This window comes from Schistocerca serialis, chromosome 4 (assembly GCF_023864345.2).
Source record: "Schistocerca serialis cubense isolate TAMUIC-IGC-003099 chromosome 4, iqSchSeri2.2, whole genome shotgun sequence".
In the NCBI taxonomy this organism is placed as follows: Eukaryota; Metazoa; Arthropoda; class Insecta; order Orthoptera; family Acrididae; genus Schistocerca; species Schistocerca serialis.
In genome coordinates this window covers 968,694,965-968,719,276 of record NC_064641.1, presented here as the reverse complement: position 1 = coordinate 968,719,276, position 24,312 = coordinate 968,694,965, and positions in this window count along the sequence as shown.

The window sequence follows — 24,312 nt, the reverse complement described above, 5'->3', positions numbered from 1 at the left end:
TAATTCCGACGCGATTTCTGTGTTTCATCGTCAATGTGAAGGTACAAGGAATACATTTAACTTGCAGTGGTGTATCGGAAACTAATACTGGTCTCACAGGTAAGGATCAAAGCACAGACCCTAAGAAGTATCACTCTTCTTTGCACTTAAGGGGGCATTGTGCCATTTGTATTTCATTCCGGTGCGATTTCTGTGTATCATCGTCAATGTGAAGGTTCAAGGAATACATTGAACCTGCAGTGGTATATCGGAAACTAATACTGGTCTCAAAGGAAAGGATCATTGTACAGACTCTAAGGAGTCAAACTCTTCTTGCACTTAAGGCGGCATTGAGCCTTTTGTATTTAATTCCGATGCGATTTCTGTGTTTCATCGTCAGTGTGAATGTCCAAGGAATACATTGAACCTGCAGTGGTGTATCGGAAACTAATGCTGGTCTCACAGGAAAGGATCAAACCACAGACTCTATGAGCTCTCACTCTTCTTGCACTTTAGTCGCACTGTGCCTTTTGTATTTAATTCCGATCTAATTTCAGTGTTTCATCGTCACCGTGTATGTCCGAGGAATACATTGAACCTGCAGTGGTATATCGGAAACTAATACTGGTCTCACAGGAAAGGATCAATGCACAGACTCTAAGGAGTCAAACTCTTCTTGCACTTAAGGCGGCATTGTGCCTTTTGTATTTAATTCTGATGCGATTGCTATGTTTCATCGTCAATGTGAAAGTCCAAGGAATACATTGAACCTGCTGTGGAGTATCTGAAACAAATACTGGTCTCACAGGCTCACAGGAAAAGATCAATGCACAGACTCTAAGAAGTCTCACTCTTGTCGCACTTAAGGCGGCATTGTTCCTTTTGTATTTAATTCCGATGCGATTTCTGTCTTTCATCGTCAATGTGTATATCCAAGGAATACATTGAACCTGCAGTGGTGTATCGGAAACTAATACTGGTCTCACAGGTACGGATCAAAGCACAGACTCTAAGAAGTCTCACCCTACTTGCACTTAAGGTGGCATTGTGCATTTTGTATTTAATTCTGATCTAATTTCAGTGTTTCATCGTCAATGTGTATGACCAAGGAATACATTGAACCTGCAGTGGTGTGTCGGAAACTAATACTGGTCTCACAGAAAAGAATCAAAGCACAGACTCTAAGAAGTCACACCCTTCTTGCACTTAAGGCGGCATTGAGCCTTTTGTATTTAATACCGATGCGATTTCGGTGTTTCAACCTGAATGTAAATGTCCAAGGAATACATTGAACCTGCAGTGGTGTATCGGAAACTAATACTGGTCTCACAGTAAAGGATCAAAGCACAGACTCTAAGAAGGCTCACTCTTCTTGTACTTAAGTCGCATTGTGCCTTTTGTATTGAATTCCGATCTAATTTCAGTGTTTCATCGTCAACGTGTATGTCCGAGGAATACATTGAACCTGCAGTGGGGAATCGGAAACTAATACTGGTCTCACAGGGAAAGCTCAAAGCACCGACTGTAAGAAGAGTCTCTAATCTTGTACTTGCGGCTGCATTGTGCCTTTTGTATTTAATTGCGATGCGATTTCTGTGTTTCATCGTCAATGTGAAGGTCCAAGGAATACATTGATCCTGCAGTGGTGCATCGGAAACTAATACTGGTTCACAGGAACGGATCAAAGCACAGACTATAAGAAGTCCCACTCTTCTTGCACATAAGGCGGCATTGTGCCTTTTGTATTTAATTCCGATCTAATTTCAGTAGTTCATCGTCAGTGTGTATGTCCAAGGAATACATTGAACCTGCAGTGGTGTATCGGAAACTAATACTGGTCTCACAGGGAAAGCTCAAAGCACCGACTGTAAGAAGAGTCTCTATTCTTGTACTTAAGGCTGCATTGTGCCTTTTGTATTTAATTCCGACGCGATTTCTGAGTTTCATCGTCAATGTGAAGGTCCAAGGAATACATGGAACCTGCAGTGGTGCATCGGAAACAAATACTGGTTCACAGGAAAGGATCAAAGCACAGACTGTAAGAAGTCCCACTCTTCTTGCACTTAAGGCGGCATTGTGCCTTTTGTATTTAATTCCGATCTAATTTCAGTAGTTCATCGTCAGTGTGTATGTCCAAGGAATACATTGAACCTGCAGTGGTGTATCGGAAACTAATACTGGTCTCACAGGGAAAGCCCAAAGCACCGACTGTAAGAAGAGTCTCTATTCTTGTACTTGAGGCGGCATTGTGACTTTTGTATTTAATTCCGACGCGATTTCTGAGTTTCATCGTCAATGTGAAGGTCCAAGGAATACATTGAACCTGCAGTGGTGTGTCAGAAACTAATACTGGTCTCACCGGGAATGCTCAAAGCACCGACTGTAAGAAGAGTCTATGTTCTTGTACTTAAGGTAGTATTGTGCCTTTTGTATTTAATTCCGATGCGATTTCTGTGTTTCATCGTCAATGTGAAGGTACAAGGAATACATTGAACTTGCAGTGGAGTATCGGAAACTAATACTGGTCTCACAGGATAGGATCAATACACAGACTCTAAGAAGTCTCACTCTTCTTGCACTTAAGGCGGCATTGTGCTTTTCGTATTTAATTCTGATGCGATTTCTGTGTTTCATCGTCAATGTGATGGTCCAAGGAATACATTGAACCTGCAGTGGTATATCGGAAACTAATACTGGTCTTACAGGAAAGGATCAAAGCACAGACTCTAAGGATTCAAACTCTTCTTGCACTTAAGGCGGCATTGTGCCTTTTGTATTTAATTCCGATCCGATTTCTGTGTTTCATCGTCAATGTGAAGGTCCTTGGAATACAATGAACCTGCAGTGGTATATCGGAAACTAATACTGGTCTTACAGGAAAGGATCAAAGCACAGACTCTAAGAAGTCTCACCCTTCTTGCACTTAAGGCGGCATTGTGCATTTTGTATTTAATTCTGATCTAATTTCAGTGTTTCATCGTCAATGTGTATGACCAAGGAATACATTGAACCTGCAGTGGTGTATCGGAAACTAATACTGGTTCACAGGAAAGGATAAAAGCACAGACTATAAGAAGTCCCACTCTTCTTGCACTTAAGGCGGCATTGTGCCTTTTGTATTTAATTCCGATTTAATTTCAGTAGTTCATCGTCAGTGTGTATGTCCAAGGAATACATTGAACCTGCAGTGGTGTATCGGAAACTAATACTGGTCTCACAGGGAAAGCTCAAAGCACCGACTGTAAGAAGAGTCTCTATTCTTGTACTTAAGGCTGCATTGTGCCTTTTGTATTTAATTCCGACGCGATTTCTGAGTTTCATCGTCAATGTGAAGGTCCAAGGAATACATTAAACCTGCAGTGGTGTGTCGGAATCTAATACTGGTCTCACCGGGAATGCTCAAAGCACCGACTGTAAGAAGAGTCTATGTTCTTGTACTTAAGGTAGCATTGTGCCTTTTGTATTTAATTCCGATGCGATTTCTGTGATTCATCGTCAATGTGAAGGTACAAGGAATACATTGAACTTGCAGTGGAGTATCGTAAACTAATACTGGTCTCACAGGATAGGATCAATACACAGACTCTAAGAAGTCTCACTCCTCTCGCACTTAAGGCGGCATTGTGCTTTTTGTATTTAATTCCGATGCGATTTCTGTGTTTCATCGTCAATGTGAAGGTCCAAGGAATACATTGAACCTGCAGTGGTATATCGGAAACTAATACTGGTCTTACAGGAAAGGATCAAAGCACAGAATCTAAGGATTCAAACTCTTCTTGCACTTAAGGCGGCATTGAGCCTTTTGTATTTAATTCCGATGCGATTTCTGTGTTTCATCGTCAATGTGAAGGTCCGAGGAATACATTGAACCTGCAGTGGTGAATCGGAAACTAATACTGGTCTCACAGGAAAGGAACAAAGCGCAGACTCTAAGAGGTCTCACTCTTCTTGCACTTAAGGTGGCACTGTGCCGTTTGTATTTAATTCCGATGCGATTTCTGTGTTTCATCGACAATGTGAAGGTTCAAGGAATGCATTGAACCTGCAGTGGTATATCAGAAACTAATACTGGTCTCTCATTAAAGGAACAATGCACAGACTCGAAGAAGTCACACTCTTCTTGCACTTAAGGCGGCATTCTGCCTTTTGTGTTAAATTCCGATGCGATTTCTGTGTTTCATCGTCAATGTGATTGTCCAAGGAATACAATGGACCTGCAGTGGTGTATCGGAAACTAATACTACTCTCGCAGGAAAGGATCAAAACACAGACTCTAAGAAGTCTCACTCTTGTTGCACTTAAGGCGGCATTGTGCTTTTTGTATTTAATTCTGATGCGATTTCTGTGTTTCATCGTCAATGTGAAGGTCCAAGGAATACATTGAACTTGCAGTGGAGTATCGGAAACTAATACTGGTCACACAGGATAGGATCAATACACAGTCACTAAGAAGTCTCACTCTTCTTGCACTTATGGCGGCATTGTGCCTTTTGTATTTAATTCCGTTGCGATGTCTGTGTTTCATCGTCAATGTGAAGGTCCAAGGAATACATTGAACCTGCAGTGGTATATCGGAAACTAATACTGGTCTTACAGGAAAGGATCAAAGCACAGAGTCTAAGGATTCAAACTCTTCTTGCACTTAAGGCGGCATTGTGCCTTTTGCATTTAATTCCGATGCGATATCTGAGTTTCATCGTCAATGTGAGGGTCCGAGGAATTCATTGAACCTGCAGTGGTATATCGGAAATTAATACTGGTCTTACAGGAAAGGATCAAAGCACAGACTCTAAGGAGTCAAACTCTTCTTGCACTTAAGGCGGCATTGTGCCTTTTGTATTTAATTCCGATCTGATTTCAGTAGTTCATCGTCAGTGTGTATGTCCTAGGAATACATTGAACCTGTAGTGGTGTATGGGAAACTAATACTGGTCTCACAGGAAGGCCCAAAGCACCGACTGTAAGAAGAGTCTCTATTCCTGTACTTAAGGCGCCATTGTGCCTTTTGTATTTAATTGCGATGCGATTTCTGTGTTTCATCATCAATGTGAAGGTCCAAGGAATACATTGAACCTGCAGAGGTGTATCGGAAACTAATACTGGTGTCACAGGGAAAGTTCAAAGCACCGACTGTAAGAAGATTCTGTATTCTTGTACTTAAGGCGGCACTGTGCCTTTTGTATTTAATTCCGATGCGATTTTTGTGTTTCATCGTCAATGTGAAGGTCCAAGGAATACATTGAAACTGCAGTGGTGTATCGGAAACTAATACTGGTCTCACAGGAAAGGAACAAAGCGCAGACTCTAAGAGGTCTCACTCTTCTTGCACCTAAGGCGGCATTGTGCCTTTTGTATTTAATTTCGATGCGATTTCTGTGTTTCATCGTCAATGTGAAGGTTCAAGGAATACATTGAACCTGCAGTGGTATATCGGAAACAAATACTGGTCTCTCATTAAAGGATCAATGCACAGACTCGAAGAAGTCACACTCTTCTTGCACTTAAGGCGGCATTCTGCCTTTTGTGTTAAATTCCGATGCGATTTCTGTGTTTCATCGTCAAAGTGAATGTCCAAGGAATACAATGACCTGCAGTGGTGTAGCGGAAACTAATACTGGTCTCGCAGGAAAGGATCAAAGCACAGACTCTAAGAAGTCTCACTCTTGTTGCACTTAAAGCGGCATTGTGCCTTTTGTATTTAATTCTGATGCGATTTCTGTGTTTCATCGTCAATGTGAAGGTCCAAGGCATGGATTGAACCATCAGTGGAGTATCGGAAACTAATACTAGTCTCACAGGAAAGGATCAATGCACAGACTCTAAGAAGTCTCAATCTTCTTGCACTTATGGCGTCATTGTGCCTTTTGTATTTAATTCCGATGCGATTTCTGTGTTTCATCGTCAATGTGAAGGTCCAAGGAATACATTGAACCTGCAGTGGTGTATCGGAAACTATTACTGGTCTCACAGGGAATGCTCAAAACACAGACTGTAAGAAGAGTCTCTATTCTTGTACTTGAGGCTGCATTGTGCCTTTTGTATTTAATTCCGACGCGATTTCTGAGTTTCATCGTCAATGTGAAGGTCCAAGGAATACATTGAACCTGCAGTGGTGTGTCGGATACTAATACTGGTCTCACCGGGAATGCTCAAAGCACCGACTGTAAGTAGAGTCTATGTTCTTGTACTTAAGGTAGCACTGTGCCTTTTGTATTTAATTCGGATGCGATTTCTGTGTTTCATCGTCAATGTGAAGGTACAAGGAATACATTGAACTTGCAGTGGAGTATCGGAAACTAATACTGGTCTCACAGGATAGGATCAATACACAGACTCTAAGAAGTCTCACTCTTCTTGCACTTAAGGCGGCATTGTGCCTTTTGTATTTAATTCCGATGCGATTTCTGTGTTTCATCGTCAATGTGAAGGTCCAAGGAATACATTGAACCTGCAGTGGTATATCGGAAACTAATACTGGTCTTACAGGAAAGGATCAAAGCACAGACTCTAAGGATTCAAACTCTTCTTGCACTTAAGGCGGCATTGTGCCTTTTGTATTTAATTCCGATGCGATTTCTGTGTTTCATCGTCAATGTGAGTGTCCAAGGAATACATTGAACCTGCAGTGGTGTATCGGAAACTATTACTGGTCTCACAGGAAAGGATCAAAGCACAGCCTCTATGAAGTCTCAATCTTCTTGCACTTAAGGCGGCATTGTGCATTTTGTATTTAATTCCGATGCGATTTCTATTCTCATCGTCAATGTGAAGGTCCAAGGAATAAATTGAACCTGCAGTGGAGTAGCTGTAACTAATACTGGTCTCACAGGCTCACAGGAAAGGATCAATGCACGGACTCTAAGAAGTCTCATTCTTCTCGCACTTAAGGCGGCAATGTGCCTTTTGTATTTAATTCCAATCCGATTTCTGTGTTTCATCGTCAATATGAAGGTCCAAGGAATACATTGAACCTGCCGTGGTGTATCGGAAACTAATACTGGTCTCACAGGTAAGGATCAAAGCACAGACTCTAAGAAGTCTCACTCTTCTTGCACTTAAGTCGTATTGTGCCTTTTGTATTTAATTCCGATCTAATTTCAGTGTTTCATCGTCAACGTGTATGTCCAAGGAATACATTGAACCTGTAGTGGTGTATCGGAAACTAATACTGGTCTCACAGTAAAGGATCAAACACAGACCCTAAGAAGTCTCACTCTTCTTGCACTTAAGTCGTATTGTGAATTTTGTATTTAATTCCGATCTAATTTCAGTGTTTCATCGTCAACGTGTATGTCCGAGGAATACATTGAACCTGCAGTGGGGAATCGGAAACTAATACTGATCTCACAGGAAAGGATCAAAGCACAGACTCTAAGAAGTCTCACTCATCTTGCACTTAAGTCGTATTGTGCCTTTTGTATTTCATTCCGATCTAATTTCAGTGTTTCATCGTCAACGTGTATGTCCAAGGAATACATTGAACCTGTAGTGTTGTATCGGAGACTAATACTGGTCTCACAGGGAATGCTCAAAGCACCGACTGCAAGAAGAGTCTCTATTCCTGTACTTAAAGCGGCATTGTGTCTTTTGTATTTAATTTGATGCGATTTCTGTGTTTCATCATCAATGTGAAGGTCCAAGGAATAGATTTAACCTGCAGTGGTGCATCGGAAACTAATACTGGTTCACAGGAAAGGATCAAAGCACAGACTATAAGAAGTCCCACTTTTCTTGCACTTATGGCGGCATTGTGCCTTTTGTATTTAATTCCGATCTAATTTCAGTAGTTCATCGTCAGTGTGTATGTCAAAGGAATACAATGAACCTGCAGTGGTATATCGGAAACTAATACTGGTCTCACAGGAAAGGATCAATGCACAGACTCGAAGATGTCACGCTCTTCTTACACTTAAGGCGGCATTCTGCCTTTTTTATTAATTACCGATGCGATTTCTGTGTTTCATCGTCAATGTGAATGTACAAGGAATACAATGAACCTGCAGTGGTGTATCGGAAACTAATACTGGTCTTGCAGAAAAGGATCAAAGCACAGACTCTAAGAAGTCTCACTCTTGTTGCACTTAAGGCGGCATTGTGTCTTTTGTATTTAATTCCGATGCGATTTCTGTGTTTCATCGTCAATGTGAAGGTCCAAGGAATACATTGAACCTGCAGTGGTGTATCGGAAACTAATACTGCTCTCACAGGAAAGGATCAAAGCACTGACTCTAAGAAGTCTCACTCTTGTTGCACTTAAGGCGGCATTGTGCCTTTTGTATTTAATTCCGATCTAATTTCAGTGTTTCATCGTCAAAGTGTATGTCCATGGAATACATTGAACCAGCAGTGGTGTATCGGAAACTAATACTGGTCTCACAGGGAATGCTCAAAACACCGACTGTAGGAAGAGTCTCTATTCTTGTACTTATGGCTGCATTGTGCCTTTTGTATTTAATTCCGACGCGATTTCTGAGTTTCATCGTCAATGTGAAGGTCCAAGGAATACATTGAACCTGCAGTGGTGTGTCTGAAACTAATACTGGTCTCACAGGGAATGCTCAAAGCACCGACTGTAAGAAGTGTCTATGTTCTTGTACTTAAGGTAGCATTGTGCCTTTTGTATTTAATTCCGTTGCGATTTCTGTGTTTCATCGTCAATGTGAAGGTACAAGGAATACATTGAACCAGCAGTGGGGAATCGGAAACTAATACTGGTCTTACAGGAAAGGATCAAAGCACAGACTCTAAGAAGTCTCACTCTTCTTGCACTTAAGGCGGCATTGTGTCTTTTGTATTTAATTCCGATGCGATTTCTGTATTTATCGCCAATGTGAAGGTCCGAGGAATACATTGAACCTGCCGTGGTGCATCGGAAAATAATACTGGTCTCACAGGAAAGGATCAAAGAACAGACTCTGAGGGGTCACACTCTTCTTGCACTTAAGGCGGCATTGTGCCTTTTGTATTTAATTCCGATGCGATTTCTGTGTTTCATCGTCAATGTGAAGGTCCAAGGAATACATTGAACCTGCAGTGGTGTATCGGAAACTAATACTGGTCTCACAGGAAAGGATCAAAGCATAGACTCTAAGAAGTCTCACTCTTCTTGCACTTAAGGCGGCATTATGCATTTTGTATTTAATTCCGTTGCGATTTCTGTATTTCATCGTCAATGTGAAGGTCCAAGGAATATATTGAACCTGCATTGGAGTATCGGAAACTAATACTGGTCTTACAGGCTCACAGGAAAGGATCAATGCAAAGACTCTAAGAAGTCTCAATCTTCTTGCACTTAAGACGGCATTGTGCCTTTTGTATTTCATTCCGATGCGATTTCTGTGTTTCATCGTCAATGTAAAGGTCCAAGGAACACATTGTACCTGCAGTGGTGTATCGGAAACTAATACTAGTCTCAGAGGGACGGATCAAAGCACAGACTCTAAGAAGTCTCACCCTTCTTGCACTTAAGTCGGCATTGTGCCTTTTGTATTTATTTCCGATCTAATTTCAGTGTTTCATCGTCAATGTGTATGACCAAGGAATACATTGAATCTGCAGTGGTGTATCGGAAACTAATACTGGTCTTACAAGGAATGCTCAAAACACCGACTGTAAGAAGAGTATCTATTCTTGTGCTTAAGGCAGCATCGTGCCTTTTATATTTAATTCCGACGCGATTTCTGAGTTTCATCATCAATGTGAAGGTCCAAGGAATACATTGAACCTGCAGTCGTATATCGGAAACTAATACTGGTCTCACAGGAAAGGATCAAAGCACAGACTCTAAGGAGCCACACTCTTCTTGCACTTAAGGCGGCAATGTGCCTTTTGTAATTAATTTCGATGCGATATCTGTGTTTCATCGTCAATGTGAGTGTCCAAGGAATACATTGAACCTGCAGTAGTGTATCGGAAACTAATACTGGTCTCACAGGAAAGGATGAAAGCAAAGACTCTAAGAAGTCTAACTCTTCTTGTACTTAAGGCGGCATTGTGCATTTTGTATTTAATTCCGATGCGATTTCTGTATTTCATCGTCAATGTGAAGGTCCAAGGAATACATTGGACCTGCATTGGAGTATCGGAAACTAATACTGGTCTCACAGGCTCACAGGAAAGGTTCAATGCACAGACTCCAAGAAGTCTCACTCTTCTCGCACTTAAGGCGGCATTGTTCCTTTTGTATTTAAATCCGATGCGATTTCTCTGTTTCATCGTCAATGTGAACGTCCAAGGAACACATTGAACCTGCAGTGATGTATCGGAAACTAATACTGGTCTCACAGGGACGGATCAAAGCACAGACTCTAAGAAGTCTCACCCTTCTTGCACTTAAGGCGGCATTGTGCCTTTTGTATTTATTTCCGATCTAATTTCAGTGTTTCATCGTAATGTGTGTGACCAAGGAATACATTGAACCTGCAGCGGTGTATCGGAAACTAATACTGGTCTCACAGGGAATGCTCAAAACACCGACTGTAAGAAGAGTCTCTATTCTTGTACTTAAAGCAGCATTGTGCCTATTGTATTTCATCCGACGCAATTTCTGAGTGTCATCGAAAACGCGAAGGTATAAGAAATACATTGAACCTGCAGTGGTGTGTCGGAAACTAATACTGGTCTCACAGGGAATGCTCAAAGCACCGACTGTAAGGACAGTCTCTGTTCTTGTACATCAGGTGGCATTGTGCCTTTTGTATTTAATTCCGATGCGATTTCTGTGTTTCATTGTCAATGTGAAGGTACAAGGAATACATTGAACCTGCAGTAGAGAAACGGAAACTATTACTGGTCTCACAGGAAAGGATCAAAGCACATACTCTAAGAAGTCTCACTCTTCTTGCGCTTATGTCGGCATTTAGCCGTTTGTATTTAATTCCAATGAGATTTCTGTGTTTCATCGTCAATCTGAAGGTCCAAGGAATTCATTGAACCTGCAGTGGTGTATCGCAAACTAATACTGCTCTCACAGGGAGTGCTCAAAACACCGACCGTAAGAAGAGTCTCCATTCTTGTACTTATGGAGGCATTGTGCCTTTTGTATTTAATTCCGATGCGATTTCTGTGTTTCATCGTCAATGTGAATGTCGAAGGAATACATTGAACCTGCAGTGGGTTATTGGAAACTAATACTGGTCTCACAGGAAAGGATCAATGCACAGACTCTAAGAAGTCTCACTCTTATTGCACTTAAGTCGGCATTGTGCCTTTTGTATTTAATTCCGATGCGATTTCTGTCTTTCATCGTCAATGTGAAGGTCCACGGAATACATTGAACCTGCATTGGTGTATCGGAAACTAATACTGGTCTCACAGGAAAGGATCAAAGCTCAGACTCTAAGAAGTCGCACTCTTCTTGCACTTAAGGCGGCATTGAGCCTTTTTAATTTAATTCCGATCTAATTTCAGTGTTTCATCGTCAATGTGTATGTCCAAGGAATACATTGAACCTGCAGTGGTGTATCGCAAACTAATACTGGTCTCACAGGGAGTGCTCAAAACACCGACTGTAAGAAGAGTCTCTATTCTTGTACTTATGAAGGCATTGTGCCTTTTGTATTTAATTCCGATGCGATTTCTGTGTTTCATCGTCAATGTGAAGGTCCAAGGAATACATTGAACCTGCAGTGGTGTATCGGAAACTAATACTGGTCTCACAGGAAAGGATCAATGCACAGACTCTAAGAAGTCTCACTCTTCTTGCACTTAAGTCGGCATTGTGCCTTTTGTATTTAATTCCGATGCGATTTCTGAGTTTCACCGTCAATGTGAAGGTCCAAGGAATACATTGAACCTGCATTGGTGTATCGGAACCTAATACTCGTCTCACAGGAAAGGATCAAAGCACAGACTCTAAGAAGTCTCACTCTTCTTGCAGTTAAGGCGGCACTGAGCCTTTTTTATTTAATTCCGATATAATTTCAGTGTTTCATCGTCAATGTGTATGTCCAAGGAATACATTGAACCTGCAGTGGTGTATCGCAAACTAATACTGATCTTACAGGGAGTGATCAAAACACTGACTGTAAGAAGAGTCTCTATTCTTGTACTTATGGAGGCATTGTGCCTTTTGTATTTAATTCCGATGCGATTTCTGTGTTTCATCGTCAATGTGAGGGTACAAGGAATACATTGAACCGGCAGTGGTATATCGGAAACTAATACTGGTCTCACAGGAAAGGATCAATGCACAGACTCTAAGAAGTCTCACTCTTCTTGCACTTAAGTCGGCATTGTGCCTTTTGTATTTAATTCCTATGCGATTTCTGCGTTTCATCGTCAATGTGAAGGTCCAAGGAATACATTGAACCTGCAGTGGTGTATCGGAAACTAAAACTGGTCTCACAGGAAACGATCAATGCACAGACTCTAAGAAGTCTCACTCTTCTTGCACTTAAGTCGGCATTGTGCCTTTTGTATTTAATTCCGATGCGATTTCTGTGTTTCATCGTCAATGTGAAGGTCCAAGGAATACATTGATCCTGCAGTGTTGTATCGGAATCTAATACTGGTCTCACAGGAAAGGATCAAAGCACACTCTCTAAGAAGTCTCACTGTTCTTGCACTTAAGTCGACAATGAGCCTTTTTTATTTAATTCCGATCTAATTTCAGTGTTTCATCGTCAATGTGTATGTCCAGGGAATACATTGAACCTGCAGTGGTGTATCGCAAACTATTACTGGTCTCACAGGGAGTGCTCAAAACACCGACTGTAAGAAGAGTCTCTATTCGTGTACTTAAGGAAGCATTGTGCCTTTTGTATTTAATTCCGATGCGATTTCTGTGTTTCATCGTCAATGTGAAGGGCCAAGGAATACATTGAACCTGCAGTGGTGTATCGGAAACTAAAACTGGTCTCACAGGAAAGGATCAATGCACAGACTCTAAGAAGTCTCACTCTTCTTGCACTTAAGTCGGCATTGTGCCTTTTGTATTTAATTCGGATGCGATTTCTGTGTTTCATCGTTAATGTGAAGGTCCAAGGAATACATTGAACCTGCAGTGGTGTATCGGAAACTAATACTGGTCCCACAGGAAAGGTTCAAATCACAGACTCGAAGAAGTCTCACTCTTCTTGCACTTAAGGCGGCATTGAGCCTTTTTTATTTAATTCCGATCTAAATTCAGTGTTTCATCGTCAATGTGTATGTCCAAGGAATACATTGAACCTACAGTGGTGTATCGCAAACTAATACTGGTCTTACTGGGAGTGATCAAAACACTGACTGTAAGAAGAGTCTCTATTCTTGTACTTATGGAGGCATTGTGTCTTTTGTATTTAATTCCGATGCGATTTCTGTGTTTCATCGTCAATGTGAGGGTCCAAGGAATACATTGAACCTGCAGTGGTATATCGGAAACTAATACTGGTCTCACAGGAAAGGATCAATGCACAGACTCTAAGAAGTCCCAATCTTCTTGCACTTAAGTCGGCATTGTGCCTTTTGTATTTAATTCCGATGCGATTTCTGTGTTTCATCGTCAAAGTGAAGGTCCAAGGAATTCATTGAACCTGCAGTGGTGTATCGGAAACTAATACTGGTCTCACAGGAAAGGATCAATGCACAGACTCTAAGAAGTCTCACTCTTCTTGCGCTTAAGTCGGCATTTTGCCTTTTTTATTTAATTCCGATGCGATTTCTGTGTTTCATCGTCAATGTGAAGGTCCAAGGAATACATTGAACCTGCAGTGGTGTTTCGGAAACTAATACTGGTCTCACAGGAAAGGATCAAACACAGACTCTAATAAGTCTCACTCTTCTTGCACTTAAGGCGGCATTGAGCCTTTTCTATTTAATTCCGATCTAATTTCAGTGTTTTATCGTCAATGTGTATGTCCAAGGAATACATTGAACCTGCAGTGGTGTATCGCAAACTAATACTGGTCTCACAGGGAGTGCCCAAATCACCGACTGTAAGAAGAGTCTCTATTCGTGTACTTAAGGAAGCATTGTGCCTTTTGTATTTAATTCCGATGCCATTTCTGTGTTTCATCGTCAATGTGAAGGTCCAAGGAATACATTGAACCTGCAGTGGTGTATCGGAAACTAATACTGGTCTCACAGGAAAGGATCAATGCACAGACTCTAAGAAGTCTCACTCTTCTTGCACTTAAGTCGGCATTGTGCCTTTTGTATTTAATTCCTATGCGATTTCTGCGTTTCATCGTCAATGTGAAGGTCCAAGGACTACATTGAACCTGCAGTGGTGTATCGGAAACTAAAACTGGTCTCACAGGAAAGGATCAATGCACAGACTCTAAGAAGTCTCACTCTTCTTGCACTTAAGTCGGCATTGTGCCTTTTGTATTTAATTCCGATGCGATTTCTGTGTTTCATCGTCAATGTGAAGGTCCAACGAATTCATTGAACCTGCAGTGGTGTATCGGAAACTAATACTGGTCTCACAGGAAAGGATCAATGCACAAAACTCTAAGAAGTCTCACTCTTCTTGCACTTAAGTCGACATTGTGCCTGTTGTATTTAATTCCGATGCGATTTCTGTGTTTCATCGTCAATGTGAAGGTCCAAGGAATACATTGAACCTGCAGTGGTGTATCGGAAACTAATACTGGTCTCACAGGAAAGGATCAAAGCACAGACTATAAGAAGTCTCACTCTTCTTGCGCTTATGTCGGCATTGAGCCTTTTGTATTTAATTCCGATGAGATTTCTGAGTTTCATCGTCAATCTGAAGGTCCAAGGAATTCATTGAACCTGCAGTGGTGTATCGCAAACTTATACTGGTCTCACAGGGAGTGCTCAAAGCACCGACTGTAAGAAGAGTCTCTATTCTTGTACTTATGGAGGCATTGTGCCTTTTGTATTTTATTCCGATGCGATTTATGTGTTTCATCGTCAATGTGAAGGTCCAAGGAATACATTGAACCTGCAGCGGTGTATCGGAAACTAATACTGGTGTCACAGGAAAGGATCAATGCACAGACTCTAAGAAGTCTCACTCTTCTTGCACTTAAGTCGGCATTGTGCATTTTGTATTTAATTCCGATGCGATTTCTGTGTTTCATCGTCAATGTGAAGGTCCAAGGAATGCATTGAACCTGCAGTGGTGTATCGGAAACTAATACTGGTCTCACAGGAAAGGTTCAAAGCACAGACTCTAAGAAGTCTCACTCTTCTTGCACTTAAGGCGGCATTGAGCATTTTTTATTTAATTCCGATCTAATTTAAGTGTTTCATCGTCAATGTGTATGTCCAAGGAATACATTGAACCTGCAGTGGTGTATCGCACACTAATACTGGTCTTACAGGGAGTGATCAAAACACTGACTGTAAGAAGAGTCTCTATTCTAGTACTTATGGAGGCATTGTGCCTTTTGTATTTAATTCCGATGCGATTTCTGTGTTTCATCGTCAATGTGAAGGTCCAAGGAATACATTGAACCTGCAGTGGTGTATCGGAAACTAATACTGGTCTCACAGGAAAGGATCAAAGCACAGACTCTAAGAAGTCTCACTCTTCTTGCACTTAAGGCGGCATTGAGCCTTTTTTATATAATTCCGATCTAATTTCAGTGTTTCATCGTCAATGTTTAGGTCCAGGGAATACATTGAACCTGCAGTGGTGTATCGCAAACTAATACTGGTCTCACAGGGAGTACTCCTAACACCGACTGTAAGAAGAGTCTCTATTCTTGTACTTATTTAGGCATTGTGTCTTTTGTATTTAATTCCGATGCGATTTCTGTGTTTCATCGTCAATGTGAGGGTCCAAGGAATACATTGAACCTGCAGTGGTATATCGGAAACTAATACTGGTCTCACAGGAAAGGATCAATGCACAGACTCTAAGAAGTCTCACTCTTCTTGCACTTAAGTCGGCATTGTGCCTTTTGTATTTAATTCCGATGCGATTTCTGTGTTTCATCGTCAAAGTGAAGGTCCAAGGAATTCATTGAACCTGCAGTGGTGTATCGGAAACTAATACTGGTCTCACAGGAAAGGATCAATGCACAGACTCTAAGAAGTCTCACTCTTCTTGCACTTAAGTCGGCATTTTGCCTTTTTTATTTAATTCCGATGCGATTTCTGTGTTTCATCGTCAATGTGAAGGTCCAAGGAATACATTGAACCTGCAGTGGTGTATCGGAAACTAATACTGGTCTCACAGGAAAGGATCAAACACAGACTCTAAGAAGTCTCACTCTTCTTGCACTTAAGTCGGCATTGTGCCTTTTGTATTTAATTCCGATGCGATTTCTGTGTTTCATCGTCAATGTGAAGGTCCAAGGAATACATTGAACCTGCAGTGGTGTATCGGAAACTAATACTGGTCCCACAGGAAAGGTTCAAATCACAGGCTCTAAGAAGTCTCACTCTTCTTGCACTTAAGGCGGCATTGAGCCTTTTTTATTTAATTCCGATCTAAATTCAGTGTTTCATCGTCAATGTGTATGTCCAAGGAATACATTGAACCTACAGTGGTGTATCGCAAACTAATACTGGTCTTACAGGGAGTGATCAAAACACTGACTGTAAGAAGAGTCTCTATTCTTGTACTTATGGAGGCATTGTGTCTTTTGTATTTAATTCCGATGCGATTTCTGTGTTTCATCGTCAATGTGAGGGTCCAAGGAATACATTGAACCTGCAGTGGTATATCGGAAACTAATACTGGTCTCACAGGAAAGGATCAATGCACACACTCTAAGAAGTCTCACTCTTCTTGCACTAAAGTCGGCATTGTGCCTTTTGTATTTAATTCCGATGCGATTTCTGTGTTTCATCGTCATAGTGAAGGTCCTAGGCATTCATTGAACCTGCAGTGGTGTATCGGAAACTAATACTGGTCTCACAGGAAAGGATCAATGCACAGACTCTAAGAAGTCTCACTCTTCTTGCACTTAAGTCGGCATTTTGCCTTTTTTATTTAATTCCGATGCGATTTCTGTGTTTCATCGTCAATGTGAAGGTCCAAGGAATACATTGAACCTGCAGTGGTGTATCGGAAACTAATACTGGTCTCACAGGAAAGGATCAAACACAGACTCTAAGAAGTCTCACTCTTCTTGCACTTAAGGCGGCATTGAGCCTTTTCTATTTAATTCCGATCTAATTTCAGTGTTTTATCGTCAATGTGTATGTCCAAGGAATACATTGAACCTGCAGTGGTGTATCGCAAACTAATACTGGTCTCACAGGGAGTGCCCAAAACACCGACTGTAAGAAGAGTCGCTATTCGTGTACTTAAGGAAGCATTGTGCCTTTTGTATTTAATTCCGATGCCATTTCTGTGTTTCATCGTCAATGTGAAGGTCCAAGGAATACATTGAACCTGCAGTGGTGTATCGGAAACTAATACTGGTCTCACAGGAAAGGATCAATGCACAGACTCTAAGAAGTCTCACTCTTCTTGCACTTAAGTCGGCATTGTGCCTTTTGTATTTAATTCCGATGCGATTTCTGTGTTTCATCGTCAATGTGAAGGTCCAAGGAATTCATTGAACCTGCAGTGGTGTATCGGAAACTAATACTGGTCTCACAGGAAAGGATCAATGCACAAAACTCTAAGAAGTCTCACTCTTCTTGCACTTAAGTCGGCATTGTGCCTGTTGTATTTAATTCCGATGCGATTTCTGTGTTTCATCGTCAATGTGAAGGTCCAAGGAATACATTGCACCTGCAGTGGTGTATCGGAAACTAATACTGGTCTCACAGGAAAGGATCTAAGCACAGACTATAAGAAGTCTCACTCTTCTTGCGCTTATGTCGGCATTGAGCCTTCTGTATTTAATTCCGATGAGATTTCTGAGTTTCATCGTCAATCTGAAGGTCCAAGGAATTCATTGAACCTGCAGTGGTGTATCGCAAACTTATACTGGTCTCACAGGGAGTGCTCAAAGCACCGACTGTAAGAAGAGTCTCTATTCTCGTACTTATGGAGGCATTGTGCCTTTTGTATTATATTCCGATGCGATTTATGTGTTTCATCGTCAATGTGAAGGTCCAAGGAATACATTGAACCTGCAGCGGTGTATCGGAAACTAATACTGGTGTCACAGGAAAGGATCAATGCACAGACTCTAAGAAGTCTCACTCTTCTTGCACTTAAGGCGGCATTGAGCCTTTTTTATTTAATTCCGATCTAATTTCAGTGTTTCATCGTCAATGTTTATGTCCAGGGAATACATTGAACCTGCAGTGGTGTATCGCAAACTAATACTGGTCTCACAGGGAGTACTCAAAACACCGACTGTAAGAAGAGTCTCTATTCGTGAACTTAAGGAAGCATTGTGCCTTTTGTATTTAATTCCGATGCGATTTCTGTGTTTCATCGTCAATGTGAAGGTCCAAGGAATACATTGAACCTGCAGTGGTGTATCGGAAACTAAAACTGGTCTCACAGGAAAGGATCAATGCACAGACTCTAAGAAGTCTCACTCTTCTTGCACTTAAGTCGGCATTGTGCCTTTTGTATTTAATTCCGATGCGATTTCTGTGTTTCATCGTCAATGTGAAGGTCCAAGGAATACATTGAACCTGCAGTGGAGTATCGGAAACTAATACTGGTCTCACAGGAATGGATCAAAGCACAGACTCTAAGAAGTCTCACTCTTCTTGCACTTAAGGCGGCACTGCGCCTTTTGTATTTAATTCCGATGTAATTTCAGTGGTTTATCGTCAATGTGTGTGTCCTAGGAATACATTGGACCTGCAGTGGTGTATCGGAAACTAAAACTGGTCTCACAGGAAAGGATCAATGCACAGACTCTAAGAAGTCTCACTCTTCTTGCACTTAAGTCGGCATTTTGCCTTTATTATTTAATTCCGATGCGATTTCTGTGTTTCATCGTCAATGTGAAGGTCCAAGGAATACATTGAACCTGCAGTGGTGTATCGGAAACTAATACTGGTCTCACAGGAAAGGATCAATGCACAGACTCTAAGAAGTCTCACTCTTCTTGCACTTAAGTCGGCATTGTGCCTTTTGTATTTAATTCCTATGCGATTTCTGCGTTTCATCGTCAATGTGAAGGTCCAAGGAATACATTGAACGTGCAGTGGTGTATCGGAAACTAATACTGGTCTCACAGGAAAGGATCAATGCACAGACTCTAAGAAGTCTCACTCTTCTTGCACTTATGTCGGCATTGTGCCTTTTGTATTTAATTCCTATGCGATTTCTGCGTTTCATCGTCAATGTGAAGGTCCAAGGAATACATTGAACCTGCAGTGGTGTATCGGAAACTAAAACTGGTCTCACAGGAAATGATCAATGCACAGACTCTAAGAAGTCTCACTCTTCTTGCACTTAAGTCGGCATTGTGCCTTTTGTATTTAATTCCGATGCGATTTCTGTGTTTCATCGTCAATGTGAAGGTCCAAGGAATACATTGAAACTGCAGTGGTGTATCGGAAACTAATACTGGTCTCACAGGAAAGGATCAAAGCACAGACTCTAAGAAGTCTCACTCTTCTTGCACTTAAGGCGGCATTGAGCCTTTTTTATTTAATTCCGATCTAATTTCAGTGTTTCATCGTCAATGTGTATGTCCAAGGAATACATTGAAACTGCAGTGGTGTATCGCAAACTAATACTGGTCTCACAGGGAGTGCTCAAAACACCGGCTGTAAGAAGAGTCTCTATTCGTGTACTTAAGGAAGCATTGTGCCTTTTGTATTTAATTCCGATGCGATTTCTGTGTTTCATCGTCAATGTGAAGGTCCAAGGAATACATTGAACCTGCAGTGGTATATCGGAAACTAAAACTGGTCTCACAGGAAAGGATCAATGCACAGACTCTAAGAAGTCTCACTCTTCTTGCACTTAAGTCGGCATTGTGCCGTTTGTATTTAATTCCGATGCGATTTCTGTGTTTCATCGTCAATGTGAAGATCCAAGGAATACATTGAACCTGCAGTGGTGCATCGGAAAGTAATACTGGTCTCACAGGGAATGCTCAAAACACCGACTGTAAGAAGAGTCTCTATTCCTGTACTTAAAGCTGCGTTGTGCCTACTGTATTTAATTCCGACGCGATTTCTGAGTGTCATCGTAAACGCGAAGGTATAAGAAATACATTGAACCTGCAGTGGTGTGTCGGAAACTAATACTGGCCTCACAGGGAATGCTCAAAGCACCGACTGTAAGGAGAGTCTGTGTTCTTGTACATCAGGTGGCATTGTACCTTTAGTATTTAATTCCGATGCGATATCTGTGTTTCATTGTCAATGTGAAGGTACAAGGAATACATTGAACCTGCAGTAGAGAATCGGAAACTATTACTGGTCTCACAGGAAAGGATCAAAGCACAGACTCTAAGAAGTCTCACTCTTCTTGCACTTAAGGCGGCATTGTGCCTTTTGTATTTAATTCCGATGCGATTTCTGTGTTTTATCGTCAATGTGAAGGTCCAAGGAATACATTGAACCTCCAGTGGTGCATCGGAAAATAACACTGGTCTCACAGGAAAGGATCAAATCACAGACTCTAAGAAGTCTCACTCTTCTTGCACTTAAGGCGGCATTGTGCCTTTTGTACTTAATTCCGATGCGATTTCTGTGTTCCATCGTCAACGTGAACGTCCAAGGAATACATAGAACCTGCAGTGGTGTATCGGAAACTAATACTGGTCTCACAGGAAAGGATCAAAGCACAGACTCTAAGAAGTCTCAGTCGTCTTGCACTTAAGGCATCATTGTGCCTTTTGTATTTAATTCCGATGCGATTTCAGTGTTTCATCGTCAATGTGAAGGTCCAAGGAATACATTGAACCTGCAGTGGTGTATCGGAAACTAATACTGGTCTCACAGGAAAGGATCAATGCACAGACTCTAAGAAGTCTCACTCTTCTTGCACTTAAGTCGGCATTTTGCCTTTTTTATTTAATTCCGATGCGATTTCTGTGTTTCATCGTCAATGTGAAGGTCCAAGGAATACATTGAACCCGCAGTGGTGTATCGGAAACTAATACTGGTCTCACAGGAAAGGATCAATGCACAGACTCTAAGAAGTCTCACTCTTCTTGCACTTAATTCGGCATTGTGCCTTTTGTATTTAATTCCTTTGCGATTTCTGCGTTTCATCGTCAATGTGAAGGTCCAAGGAATACATTGAACGTGCAGTGGTGTATCGGAAACTAATACTGGTCTCACAGGAAAGGATCAATGCACAGACTCTAAGAAGTCTCACTCTTCTTGCACTTAAGTCGGCATTGTGCCTGTTGTATTTAATTCCGATGCGATTTCTGTGTTTCATCGTCAATGTGAAGGTCCAAGGAATACATTGGAACTGCAGTGGTGTATCGGAAACTAAAACTGGTCTCACAGGAAAGGATCAATGCACAGACTCTAAGAAGTCTCACTCTTCTTGCACTTATGTCGGCATTGTGCCTTTTGTATTTAATTCCTATGCGATTTCTGCGTTTCATCGTCAATGTGAAGGTCCAAGGAATACATTGAACCTGCAGTGGTGTATCGGAAACTAAAACTGGTCTCACAGGAAAGGATCAATGCACAGACTCTAAGAAGTCTCACTCTTCTTGCACTTATGTCGGCATTGTGCCTTTTGTATTTAATTCCTATGCGATTTCTGCGTTTCATCGTCAATGTGAAGGTCCAAGGAATACATTGAACCTGCAGTGGTGTATCGGAAACTAAAACTGGTCTCACAGGAAATGATCAATGCACAGACTCTAAGAAGTCTCACTCATCTTGCACTTAAGTCGGCATTGTGCCTTTTGTATTTAATTCCGATGCGATTTCTGTGTTTCATCGTCTATGTGAAGGTCCAAGGAATTCATTGAACCTGCAGTGGTGTATCGGAAACTAATACTGGTCTCACAGGAAAGGATCAATGCACAGACTCTAAGAAGTCTCACTCTTCTTGCACTTAAGTCGGCATTGTGCCTGTTGTATTTAATTCCGATGCGATTTCTGTGTTTCATCGTCAATGTGAAGGTCCAAGGAATACATTGAAACTGCAGTGGTGTATCGGAAACTAATACTGGTCTCACAGGAAAGGATCAATGCACAGACTCTAAGAAGTCTCACTCTTCTTGCACTTATGTCGGCATTGTGCCTTTTGTATTTAATTCCTATGCGATTTCTGCGTTTCATCGTCAATGTGAAGGTCCAAGGAATACATTGAACCTGCAGTGGTGTATCGGAAACTAAAACTGGTCTCACAGGAAATGATCAATGCACAGACTCTAAGAAGTCTCACTCTTCTTGCACTTAAGTCGGCATTGTGCCTTTTGTATTTAATTCCGATGCGATTTCTGTGTTTCATCGTCAATGTGAAGGTCCAAGGAATTCATTGAACCTGCAGTGGTGTATCGGAAACTAATACTGGTCTAACAGGAAAGGATCAATGCACAGACTCTAAGAAGTCTCACTCTTCTTGCACTTAAGTCGGCATTGTGCCTGTTGTATTTAATTCCGATGCGATTTCTGTGTTTCATCGTCAATGTGAAGGTCCAAGGAATACATTGAAACTGCAGTGGTGTATCGGAAACTAATACTGGTCTCACAGGAAAGGATCAAAGCACAGACTCTAAGAAGTCTCACTCTTCTTGCACTTAAGGCGGCATTGAGCCTTTTTTATTTAATTCCGATCTAATTTCAGTGTTTCATCGGCAATGTGTATGTCCAAGGAATACATTGAAACTGCAGTGGTGTATCGCAAACTAATACTGGTCTCACAGGGAGTGCTCAAAACACCGGCTGTAAGAAGAGTCTCTATTCGCGTACTTAAGGAAGCATTGTGCCTTTTGTATTTAATTCCGATGCGATTTCTGTGTTTCATCGTCAATGTGAAGGTCCAAAGAATACATTGAACCTGCAGTGGTATATCGGAAACAAATACTGGTCTCACAGGAAAGGATCAATGCACAGACTCTAAGAAGCCTCACTCTTCTTGCACTTAAGTCGGCATTGTGCCTTTTGTATTTAATTCCGATGCGATTTCTGTGTTTCATCGTCAATGTGAAGGTCCAAGGAATACATTGAACCTGCAGTGGTGCATCGGAAAATAATACTGGTCTCACAGGGAATGCTCAAAACACCGACTGTAAGAAGAGTCTCTATTCTTGTACTTAAAGCTGCGTTGTGCCTACTGTATTTAATTCCGACGCGATTTCTGAGTGTCATCGTAAACGCGAAGGTATAAGAAATACATTGAACCTGCAGTGGTGTGTCGGAAACTAATACTGGCCTCACAGGGAATGCTCAAAGCACCGACTGTAAGGAGAGTCTGTGTTCTTGTACATCAGGTGGCATTGTGCCTTTAGTATTTAATTCCGATGCGATATCTGTGTTTCATTGTCAATGTGAAGGTACAAGGAATACATTGAACCTGCAGTAGAGAATCGGAAACTATTACTGGTCTCACAGGAATGGATCAAAGCACAGACCCTAAGAAGTCTCACTCTTCTTGCACTTAAGGCGGCATTGTGCCTTTTGTATTTAATTCCGATGCGATTTCTGTGTTTTATCGTCAATGTGAAGGTCCAAGGAATATATTGAACCTCCAGTGGTGCATCGCAAAATAATACTGGTCTCACAGGAAAGGATCAAATCACAGACTCTAAGAAGTGTCACTCTTCTTGCACTTAAGGCATCATTGTGCCTTTTGTATTTAATTCCGATGCGATTTCAGTGTTTCATCGTCAATGTGAAGGTCCAAGGAATACATTGAACCTGCAGTGGTGTATCGGAAACTAATACTGGTCTCACAGGGAAGGATCAAAGCACAGACTATAAGAAGTCTCACTCTTCTTGCGCTTATGTCGGCATTGAACCTTTTGTATTTAATTCCGATGAAATTTCTGTGTCTCATCGTCAATCTGAAGGTCCAAGGAATTCATTGAACCTGCAGTGGTGTATCGCAAACAAATACTGGTCTCACAGGGAGTGCTCAAAACACCGACTGTAAGAAGAGTCTCTATTCTTGTACTTATGGAGGCATTGTGCCTTTTGTATTTAATTCCGATGCGATTTCTGTGTTTCATCGTCAATGTGAAGGTCCAAGGAATACATAGAACCTGCAGTGGTGTATCGGAAACTAATACTGGTCTCACAGGAAAGGATCAAAGCACAGACTATTAGAAGTCTCACTTTTCTTTCACTTAAGGCGGCATTGAGCCTTTTTTAATTAATTCCGATCCAATTTCAGTGTTTCATCGTCAATGTGTATGTCCAAGGAATACATTGAACCTCCAGTGGTGTATCGAAACTAATACTGCTCTCACAGGGAGTGCTCAAAACACCGACCGTAAGAAGAGTCTCTATTCTTGTACTTATGGAGGCATTGTGCCTTTTGTATTTAATTCCGATTCGATTACTGTGTTTCATCGTCAATGTGAAGGTCGA